The sequence below is a fragment of the Castor canadensis genome, chromosome 1 (assembly GCF_047511655.1).
Source record: "Castor canadensis chromosome 1, mCasCan1.hap1v2, whole genome shotgun sequence".
Taxonomy (NCBI): Eukaryota; Metazoa; Chordata; class Mammalia; order Rodentia; family Castoridae; genus Castor; species Castor canadensis.
The window spans coordinates 131898163-131909796 of NC_133386.1; the positions used below are offsets into that span (position 1 = coordinate 131898163).

General features: G+C 42.4%; 1 protein-coding gene across 10 annotated transcripts in view; it reads right to left on the reverse strand.

Moving 5' to 3' along the window:
• Nucleotides 1-11634, reverse strand: part of Emsy (EMSY transcriptional repressor, BRCA2 interacting) — a 124327-nt gene that overhangs the window by 92230 nt on the left and 20463 nt on the right. The gene's annotated exons all lie outside the window — the stretch shown is intronic.

The following is an 11634-nucleotide window of genomic DNA, read 5'->3' on the forward strand; positions in this document are numbered from 1 at the left end:
CTGTGAATGAGGTGTATCTGGCTGAAGTACATCTAGAGTACTTGGGAACACAGAAATCATGAAGAGCACCTAAACATGCAGAGAAAAGGGCACCAACAGAAGGAAGTGTGCTTGACTGAAGTCTTAAGAAACTACAAAGCAGATTCCCAGGCAGAGGATGAAGGACCATGCTTTCAGACAAAGATGAGCAATGCAGTGTGAAGACAGGAGAGATCAGAGTTTGTGGGACTGCAGGTGGGTTGGTGTGGTGCAAAGAGTATGAAAACATGGAAGGGAAGAAGAGGGAAATGACCAAAGTTCAGGTCATGAATGGCTTCAGTTCTAAGCTAAGGAGCTTAGACTTGATCCAGTAGGACAGTTATAAATTGCCAGGATGATGTGACCAGTGATGTGCTTTGCTTTGTTTGCCCCAAATCAGTTTTTAAATTTGTTTTTGTTTTGCTAGGATTTTTTAAATTGAGAGATTTCACATAAATTCTGGACCTCCACTTTGTGTAGGAAATCAGATCTGACCACACTAGCTTTCATTTTTTCCCACATGAACAAAAGGACAAAGTGTTATTTGTCCTTTTAGATGCCATGTGTGCTTTGAAAATCTCTAGTCTCACCACACCTTTTTGTCATCATACTCACAGTCTTATTTAAGGGGAGAAATATTTAAAGGGGTGAAAAGTAGAAAATGGAGGTTAGGCTACAAAAGCCAGGCATTTCAGAAAATGGAGAACAGCATGCTTCTATGTAAGAGAAACACAGTATATCCCCAGAAAGAATGAGCCTTTCCATTAAACCTAGTTTCCTTCTATTGTTTATGTTATCTGCAGGATTTGCTATGTAAAGAGTGATGACTTCACAGGCCACCTCACTTTCATAAAATCTTGCAGTGCTCACAGACCATCAGGAAGGAATGTGCCAGGCGTGCTAGTCTTAAAGAAGGTGTGGGAGACACGTCTGGCCAGAGCCTGTTGAAGAGAGGCCAACACCGACTCTCCAAGCCTCAAATAGGCAATGAATCAAATAGGAGGAAATTGAGAGAAACGGCTTGTCCAGGCCCCAAAGGCAGCTAATGGCCGGAGTTCTCTGCAGCTAGTAACACCACAAAAGAAATGCATTGTACTCCTCCTGCTCCACTAGGGCCAAAAAACTGAGCTGCTTCCTATAATCAGGGGTCTGAGTACTGGCCCAGCTTCTTGGTAAGAGGGATACTGGATCCTTCAGGCCACCACACTCTCCCTCAACTCTCACCACCGTCCTCACATTCTAGGACTCATTTCACTAAACCTTCCATCCCTTCCAGAGCCTTGAACTCCTGCTTCTGAGCTCCAAACAGCTGACAAAAGAAGGCTGCCTTGTGCTCCTTGGGGACCTCCTGTCTTCAGTGATGATTCTCTGCAGCTCAGCTCTGGCAGTCTTACCTCCTCTCACCGTGTAACTGATCCCAGTCCTCTAGTTCTGTCAGCACCTCTCTGTGTACACTGTGACATGTGTGAGCCCCCAGTCGGGTGGCAACCCTAAGTGATGTGTGAGTTTCCTCCCAGGCCATTGAAGGCTGCTTTTCCACAGAAAGTCAGACTCTTAGGATCCACTAGAAACAGTGCTTTCATCAAGGAATCATGGAGGAAAGGTCCCTTAACCTTCAAGTCGATCTCCCTGCTCCCTATCTTTTCCCACATCAATTCTGCTTATACCTACAGAATTAACATACACTAGAACATAATGCTATGCGTGTCATGTTTTCATCAAGATCTGTCTGTTAGTGGTTTCCCATTTTTACCAAATTCAAATCAAGTTATCTGCCCTGGCATGTTGGGCCTCTCCCAGGGTAACCCCAAAATACTTTTTCTAGGCTTATCTCCCTCCCACTACCAATAACAAGTGTCTAGCCAGAGTGACACTTGGCATTGCCTGTAGGCATGGAGCTTTCTTGCCTGTTTCTTCTATTCCTTCCTCCTTGCCCATTTCCTGCTGTCTAAAGCCTATCCATACTAAAAATCTCATCTCCATGTCACTTCTCAATGTCTCTAATGGCTCCAGTCACATTACCTCTTCTACCTTGAGGTATCTGCCACAAAATGTGTTTTTCTTCTTAAAGCCTGGGTTTAGACTACTTGTTTTAATTACATGAGCACATGCCTTAGTGTTTTTTTGCCAGACTGAACCTAGACAAAGGGGTCAGATGTTATTCATCTCTATCATTATGTCCTGAACAGAGCTGATAAATGAAAGATGTTTAGAAATATTTGTCTGAGTTGATTGTATGCTTCCTTCCTGCCATATTTTTTGGTAGATTTGGAAAAAGCCTTCCTGATACCTCTCATATAATCCTAGACTCTTCAACACAGGAATGGCTGTTAACTGTCATTTTGTCCAATCCTGCATTGATCATAGGAGTCTCTTCCTGACATCACTGCCAGGAGGTAATACCAAGACATTTCCCACTAAGACAGTTGGAAAAGTGGTTAGGCTCATCAAGGGGTGGAAGTAAGTATCTGAAGCAAGAGAAGAATTTCATGCACAAAAGCATCAGAGTTAGTTTCATTGGGGTCTAGTCTGTCACATCTATCAGATGTTCTCAAGCCCTAGTATCAAGAGAAGCCCACTCAGCTAGTAATAGGAGAAAGAGGCCAAGCCAATTCACATGTCACTTGCAACCATTCTGCCCTGCATCCTGTGGGGGGAGGGGACCCATGAGATACCATGGATCATATTTTAAATACTATGCATCATAGATTCAGGTTTTTGGCTATTTCACCCTCAGAAATTTGGAGGCCATGAAGTGTGGAAGAAAAGAGCATGGTCTTTGGAGCCAGCCAGTTGGGGCTCAGTTTTCATTGTCTTACTTATATCATGTGGCTAAGAACTCTGAAGTTGGACTGGCCGAGTGGCTCAAGTGATAGAGTACCTGCCTACCAAATATGAGCCCCTGAGTTCAATCCCCAATATCCCCCCCCACACACACAAAAGATTCTGAAGTCAAGTAGAACTAGATCCAACTGGTATTTTTCCATTTCCTATCTTTGTAACTTGGGACAAATCACCTAACTTCTCTGAGCTTCCATTTTCTGATACACAAAATAGAGACAATGGTGCTATTCTCACTGACTTTTGATGACAAAAATATACATGTGTATCAGATAGGATGTATTCAGCTCTAAATAACAAGAACTCAAAATAGCTAAAATAATATGGAAATTTTATTATCTTACATAATAAGTCTAGAGGTAGGGAAGCTTCAGGATTGGTTAATTCATCAAGGACCCATATTCTTTCCATCTTTATGCTCTACTAACCTCAGTGTGGAGGCTTTCCTAGGTTTTTGTTTTGTTTTTTTAGCAGTACTGCAGTTTGAACTCAAGAGCTTCACGCTTGCTAAGTAGGCACTCTATCACTTGAGCCACTCTGCCAGCAAAAGTCATCTCTTTTGTTTCTTTCTAAGCATGAGAAAATCTTTCCTAAAAATTCCTCACTGATGCTCTCTCATATCTGGCCAAAACTCGGTAATAAGCTCCCTTTAATCCAATAACTGATGAAGGGGAATAGGATCACTAGTTCAACTTGCCAGTTATGCTGGAGACAGCTCTTTTCCTTAGGGATGGATAGCTGGACAAAATTAGGATTCTGTAGCATAGAAGGGATGGGATGGCTTTTAGGAAGGTACCCAACAGTGTCTGTTAGAACATGGGGTCTGGCACATGGCTAACATTATTTGTAAGCTAGTGTTATTAATTCTTACTGGCTGTATGAACTTATTCAAGTAACAAATCTTCTAAGGCCCCAATTTCCTCATCTAAAAAATGAGGATAAGATTATCTGATTTGTTGGATGGTTATAAAATTAAATGAGAAGACATAAAAAAGTCTTCAGTGCTTAATAAATAATAGCTATCTATTATAATTATAAATAATTATTGCCCGAGTACTTGGACTGCAGGTCCCAGCAAAGATTCCTGGGGTTGGCACCAGTCTGAAAAACTCAAAAGACTAGGCACTAGAAACAGTTCATACTTATTGTTCATGAAACATTAATTTGCCGTACTCTAATCCTGTCAGTGCAGTTATTCCTGTCCAGTAATTTTCCCTTTGTGTCAGGAGTCCTACTGAGATAATGATCTCTATGGTAGTTCATTGCCCCTTTCATCCTAGACAGCCCTAGAGGCAATCCTGCCTCCCCTACTGAAGGATTTGATCACCCAAGACCAACAACCCCAACCACCACTGAGAATAGTCTCATTTCTTGACCGTTGAGTTCTCAACTAGGGATGGGAACTTAACAGGCAGGAAACATCTCTTGCTTCTCCACAGCACGCAGGACAATGGCTGTCAGGTCCTGGTTGCCATCCCAGCTCTACCGCTTGCTAGCAGTGTAACCCTAGACAAAGCGCTTCACCTTTTCCACTCCTGTAAAATGGAATACAACATTATCTTTGATTGCCTTCCCTTCAAAGTCAAGCTTCCAGTCACTTGGAATGACCTGCTGTTCCTGAACAACCACTCTCTCTTTCTCTCCCTATCTTTTATTTATGCTCCTTCTCCCAGGATCAGCTCCATTTCCACTTGATAAGCACTTTTTCTTCCTCCACCTCTTACCCACAGCACAAGTAATCCTAAAGCACCTTGTACTTATTTCTACCATAGTATTGATCTCCCAGGACTGAAACTCTCTTTCGCTTTTCTGTCTTTACCACTACATTGCAAGACCATGAGTGGTTGAGAGCAAGGTCACCCCTGCCTGACTTATTCATCACTTTACCCTCAGATGAGTAGAGTGATGAAGTGCCACCCCTGAAGTGAAGCTGCCGTGGGGGTGTGTGGAGCCTCAAATAGCACCACAGACTCTCTAACCCTTCCTCCCTAGTCACTCCTGGAATCCCAACCACAACAAAATAGCTTGATGACTTACTTCCTGGGGAGACTCTCCAAGCAAGTAGAGCATTTCAATAAACAAATAATAAAAGCATAGAACAAATGAGAGAGGAAAATGTAGGCCCCCAAGAAGAGGATTGGAATCAGACTTGGCAAGACAGTGAATACCTCCAAAGTTGATAGATTTACGATTGGGAATTTTGTTTCCACATGGAACTCGCCTGCCTCCAAAATAGTTAACAGGCAGAGTGGGACATAGTGCCAAAGTGATTTGGAGGAGATAGGACACCTAGAGTCATTTTACTTGGAAAGAGCTCTGAACTTTTACATTCCATCTTCAAACATACGGGGATGCAGTTTAATGCACATGTGCTCTCTCAATTTCTGTCTCTCTCCCTTCCCCCTCTTTGTCTTCCTCCCTTCCTTTCTCCCCCATATATGGGGATTAATTGAAAACAAAAAACAAAAAACATGCCTGGAATAGTGGCTCACAACTGTAATCCTAGCTACTCAGAAGGCCAGCCTGGGCAAAAAGTTCCCAAAGTATCATCTCAACAAATGGCTGGGCATGGTGATGTGTGCCTGTTCTTCTAGCTATGCAGGAAGCACACATAAAAGGAACTCAGTCCAGGCTGGTAGTGTGGTGCAAGCGTTAGAGCACCTGCCTAGCAAGTGTGGAGTCTTGAGTTCAACCTCCAGTACTGCCAAAATAAAAAACAAAGACAAAACATGACCATACTTGTGTGCTTCCCCAAGAAATTACAAAGATGCTTAAGCTCAGTTTTTAATTTTTCTGGAGCTCAGGAGAATTTAGGCATTTCAGATGCTCATATTTATATGAGTTGAACCAAAATGTCTCCATCTTAAATTTTAGGGACCTATTCCTTCCCATTCAGTGCCCTAACTTTCATGTAAGAAATCTGAGGCATTTGTGATTTCTACTAACCTTGTATTTCTGTGCCTGCAGGATCAAAGTTAGGGTCTGGTTTTTAATGATATTAGTCCTGCAATATCATAGTTTTAAAAAATTATTTTAGAGCCATAACAGAAGCTATGCTTCTCTGAACATGCCTAGAACTGAGATTTGATTACTCTGAGCTTATAATTTTCTTTTGATGAGAACTTCAGCACTGTCAGAAGAAGCCAGTCCATCTTAAAATCCTTTTAGTCAGTTTTCATCTTAACAGTCCCTCTCAGCAGTCATTTGGTCTCCCAGAAACTCACTTACAATAGGCCTTTTATTCCAGATATTCACAGGTAACTTTTTCTGTTGTATGCCATAGAGTATTAGTCGCTGGGAGATGCAATCCACTGGAAGCTCCAAGTGTCACTGTACACTTTTGTTAAGTATGCCAAACTGCAAGGATTAACAATTCTCTGCTCTTGAGTTACTTCTGTAATTAGTCACAAAAGAATTAGATAGGTCAAGGAGATCACAGTGTGACTACTATACCAAGGATTCACTCCCCAGGGAAGGAGACTGGCTTGTTGACTGCTTACTATAAAAGCTTCTAAATCCTTAGCCTAGGGTTCCTTAGCAAACAGCACTACCCTACTACATGTGTAGCTGCCCCCTTGGACCTGGGGCTATCTGCTGTGCTGAGTAATAAACTGCCTTTCTCTGATCTACTGAGCTTTGGTGTGTACTTTCAGCACCTTTGGGGTTGTGTCAAGCTAAGTCAGACTCCTGTTACTCCTTGTTATCTCCCATGAGGTTGGGGTTCTTCCTTGACACAGTATCCCATTTTCTACTGGCAGTAAGGTCATGACTGAATTCAAGTCCATTCAGTTCATATTACAATCCCAGATTTCCATCTTTCCATCTTTGAAGGTCAGTTTCCCACAACTACTTTCTGTATCCAGGTCTGTATCAGTAGATGTCCTGTCAGGAAAGCAAATCACTCTAGATCCATGCTGTCTAGTTCAGTACCCATTAATTACATATGGCTATTTAGATTTAAATTGTTAAATGAAGTTGAAAATTCCGATCCTTGGTCACATTAGCCACATATTTTGAGAATTCACTGGCCACATATGGCTAGCAGATACTAAATAGGTCATTTCCACTATCACAAAACATTCTGTTGGACAGTGCTGCTCTAGATTATTTCAGGTAAGAAGAGAGTTAATGTAGGAAATTATTTATGAAGATATTGGATATATGGCATAGCCCAAAGAAAAAAGGACTTAGAAGGGTTAGAAGAGAATAAAAGGAAATGTCACTCTGGACAAAACCGGCCCCCAGTAGGTACTGGTCTACTAGGAGTGCCACTGATGAGGATGAATGACTCAAGGGGATCCCAGGGCTGTGCTGCTGCTGCTTTTGCCAGAGGTACCACCAGAAAGCAGGATCAAACAAGAGCTTCTTCCCTCCACACACTTTTTTAATCTCCTACCAACACCTTCCATCTACCAAAGAGGTTTGAAAAAAATGTAATGTGCAAGTTTCTATACTGCCTGTAATTCTGAGGAGGACAAAGAGTGTGGGAATGAATGTTATAACATATAGACAACTGTAAAGTAGGGGTTTTATCAATAATAATGTTATTGGAACCTCAGACAGGTGCCAGGGGCCTTGATCTATATCTTATATCTATTTCCTTAGCTCTAGCAACTATTCCCTGTCCTTTATGGTCCAGCCATGTAGAATTGCTTTTAGTTCTGCTCTAGCATCTGATGATCTTGCCACTTCTCAGATCTTGCATTTCTATTCCCTCTCTTCATATGGCTGGCTATTTTCATACTTCCAAGCCCCTTCTCTCCATCTTAGAACTCCCTAGAACTTCCAGGATCTGGCAACTAAACAAATAATACCTGGCATTGCCTGGAACTCCAGAACTCTGCCCAAGAGACAGGCAAATGTTTACATCAGTTAGTGCCTGTACTGATCATCAACCTCTAGACCCTCTTACTATACCTACCTGCACAGGGAACCATGTGTAGGAATGATCCAGAGACTGTTCTGGTGCCCACCAACCAATAGCCAGCCTGCCTCACTTCCCACATATCACCCCGATCTCTGAGTGTTCTGCTTGCCCCCAGCAGGCTCAGACCTCACCAGGAGAGATAGCGTCCCAGAGGGGATGCTGCCATCTCAGAGGGCAAATATTTTTAATGGAAACTCTGGCTATAATGTAAACACTACAAAATTATTTAACTGAAAATTGTGATGTGATTGTAGATCTAATTATATTAGAGGATGGGGGAGGACAATGGTATTAGAGAAATCCATTGTTCAAAGTCAGAAGATAATGTTTGAACTTAAAATTAAGAAACAGCAGTATAGGTATCATATGTGGAAAATGGAAATATATCCCAAAGAAACAGCTGAAAGAGTTAAAAGAAGCTAATTGTCTCTGTGGGGCAGAGAGAGATTAGTACTGCTTTTATTGTAAGCTTTGGAAAAAATCTTGGCTTTTGGACCATAAACATACACACATGCCTACACACCCACACACACACACTCCTGCTACTACTAGTAGTACTAGTGCTACAGTTACTACTACCAGTACTACTACTTGAGACCATTGCAGGGATCCTAATGAGAAGTGATAGCCAATGATGATAAAAAGACAGAGATAAGTGGATCCAAGAGTATTTAGATGAATTGGCATAACCTGGTTATTGCCTAGTACGAGAGGAAGGGAGGAGGGAGAGGAGAGAGAATCACACAGATTGTGGTATGTACCTGGGATTAGGGGATAAGTGTCTCTTAGTGAACAATTGGGATGCCAAGAATCCCTCTAGGTACCAGATGTGGAAAGGATGACTTACCCAACTTGGAGAATTGGAACTAGTTCACAGAGTATGGGGTATTTGAGTTGGGTCTTGAAGAGAGTACAGAAATTTCTAGTTCCATAGAGGCTGGGCTGTAAGGTAAGAGGGTATCTTTATGGAAAGATACCCGTGGACAAGGTTGGCAGAAAATAATAGGAAGTACAAAGGCACAAACGCATGGGAGCATCTTTCTGAGGAGATGCTTACGGGATAGTCAGTTGACTCGTGTTGTGGGAGTTCGGGAGGCATGTTGGGAAAAGAAAGTAGGAACAGGAGCTTTCAGTGAGAGGCCAAGGGCCTCTCAGGTAGCCCACGTGGTTCTCTATACCACTTGGTGACAAGCATAACAGGTGTAAACTTTCTGACAGACAATTTGAAAATACACATCAAAAGCCAATCATATGTTTCTAACCTATCTTAGTGATCCTAGTCCCAGGGATTATTCAGGAGAAATGATTTTTAAAGGATGGGTGAGCAAAATACACTGATATTTATTGTGCCATTATTGGAAATAGTGAAAAACTGGAAAACAGAGGAGAAAGCATAAGTAAAAGATGACACATTTGCTCAGTGAATATGAATATGCAGATTGGTATGCCTGTCAGAATTTAGGTGGACTTGCCCAGGAGGCCTTCTGAGCCCAGAGAAGGTAAAATGTGGGCAAGAGAAAAAAAGCAAGATAGACTCTTAAGTCAGTCCCCTAAGGGGAGTTACCATTTATCGAGCATTTCTTTTTGTTATCGTAATTCTCACTGCAATCCAATGGGTGGTACTAATATTCTTATTTTTCAAATAGGGCCTGAGACTCAAAAAGATGGAGTGGTCTGCTCAGGGACAGCTAGGTGCAAATAAGAGGAGATTCAAACCCAAGTCCATGTGGCAGCAAAGCCATGTTTTTCCTCTGCAAAATGATACTAGTCATCAATGAAGATCATGTATTGGGTTAACTAGCTTTCCATATCTGTGACCAAAATACCTCAGAGAGCAATTTAAAGGAAGGAATTGTTTATTTTGGCTCATGCTTTCAGATGCTTAAATCTGTAGTCTACTGGCTCTATTACTTTGGGCCTGAGGTAAGGCTGAATGTAATGGTGACCAGAGCATGTGGAGGATGCTGTCTGCCTGATGGCAGACAGAAAGCAGAGAGACAGGAAGGGACAAGTTACCCCTATGGACCCACCCCCAGTAACCTACTTCCTCCAGCTAGGACCCATCTCCAAAAGATTCCAGCATCTGTCAAAAGAGCACCACCAGCTGGGGACCAAGCATTCAATACATGAAACTTTTTTGGGAACTCCCTTTTATTTTATTTACTTTTTTGAGACAGAGTCTCACTATGTACACCAGGCTGGCCTTGAACTCACAATCCCCCTGCCTCAGCCTTCTGGATACTGGGATTTCAGGCATGCGCCACCATGTTCAGCTTGGGAAGTCTCATTTACCTGGCCTCAGCCTCCTTTGTTCAGTGTTGGGGAAATAAGTCCAAGCCTGTATGGACACAAGTGAGTAGCAAAATGAAGAAAAGCTGCATGATATGATGCTGGGCAATAAAAATAAAATGTATAATTATATCAGTGATAAAAGACGCCAAAAGCAATTACACTCACAGACGGGCAAGAAAGAACAAGGAGAAATGTAAACAGAGAACATGTGAGTGAGTGCTCTTTCCTCTTTCCCTTACTTTTGGGGTTTCTGTTCTTATCATCGTATTATTTACACAATAAAAACCAATTCATAGTGAAGGATGGAAAGACTGAGAAGCTATGAGTCTCTGGGGTGGCTCATGACCATGCCTGGAGTCCAGCTGCAGCTGAGGGTCTGCCAGAGCCATTCTGACGGCAACACTTTGTTCAGAAGAAGCTGGCTCCTTCTGGACAGAGTGGGGAGAAAAATAGTGTGTGACCCAGGCCAAGAGGCTTCAGTTCTCTGGTGTCATCCTCCATTGTTGGTGTCATTTCCACATCCAATGTGGAGCTCTTACCTGGGCTGGGGAGGTGTAGCTGTGACTTGGCACTTTCTAGCCCAGAGTCTTTATTGTTTTTTTTAATCTAATAATGGGTGCTGTTCCCTGGTCATGCTTTTAGGCTCTCCATGCTGAAGGAAGGCCTTTATGAAATTCCAATTGAGGAACAGAGGCCAAGATGACCTCAGCCAACAATGAGAACAGTGAAACAGCAGCATCCATGCCTGGGTTTCAGTGTGGGCACAGTGATTTTTCTTGTTTGTGTTCAGACTCTACACCTCACTTGATTCTATTCTGTTTCTGATTACCGTTCCTCTCCATATGTCATACCTTTGCCCTTGCTGTTCCCTTGCCTGAGTGCCCTTTCTTATGCTTCCTGATAGACCTAAACCCTGCCTCTGCTTTTAGTACCACTCTCTTGATGAGCCTTTCCCTAGTCTCCTTTTGGGGAATGAATCATTCCCTCCTCTGGCCCCAGTGCACTTGATTTGTATTTTTCCTATGGTGCTTGTATTTTCAAGCAGTACATTATAGTTATTTATGTCCATGTCTGTTTCTCCCACTAAATGGTAAGCTTCTCAAGGTGGCCGAGGAACATGTTTTATCCAACTTTGATTCTCCACACAGTGTGGCCAACGTCTGGCATATGGTAGGTGCTCAATCAATGTATAGAATGACATTAAATTATAATGTCTGATTCTGCCTCATTGTGTCATGGACTCTCTGGGAAAGAGGTTGAGATTACAGGCAGATGACCAATTGGTTTTAAGTCCATTTCCTTCCTGTGCATTCTGAAAGAAGCAGGAAAAGGAAGAGAATTAAAGCTGTCTGTGGATCCATATTCCAGAGACTTCAGTCAATGCTCCTTAGAGGGGGTAATAATATGAATAATAACTAACATATGCAAGAGTCTTACTCTTTCACACCCATTAACTCCATTGAGTCTCAGAAGGACTCTAGGAAGTAGGCTGGGTGGGCAGTATTTGGCTTGATCCACAGTTACAACTGCGAGAACCACAGCTCAGAAAAATGAAG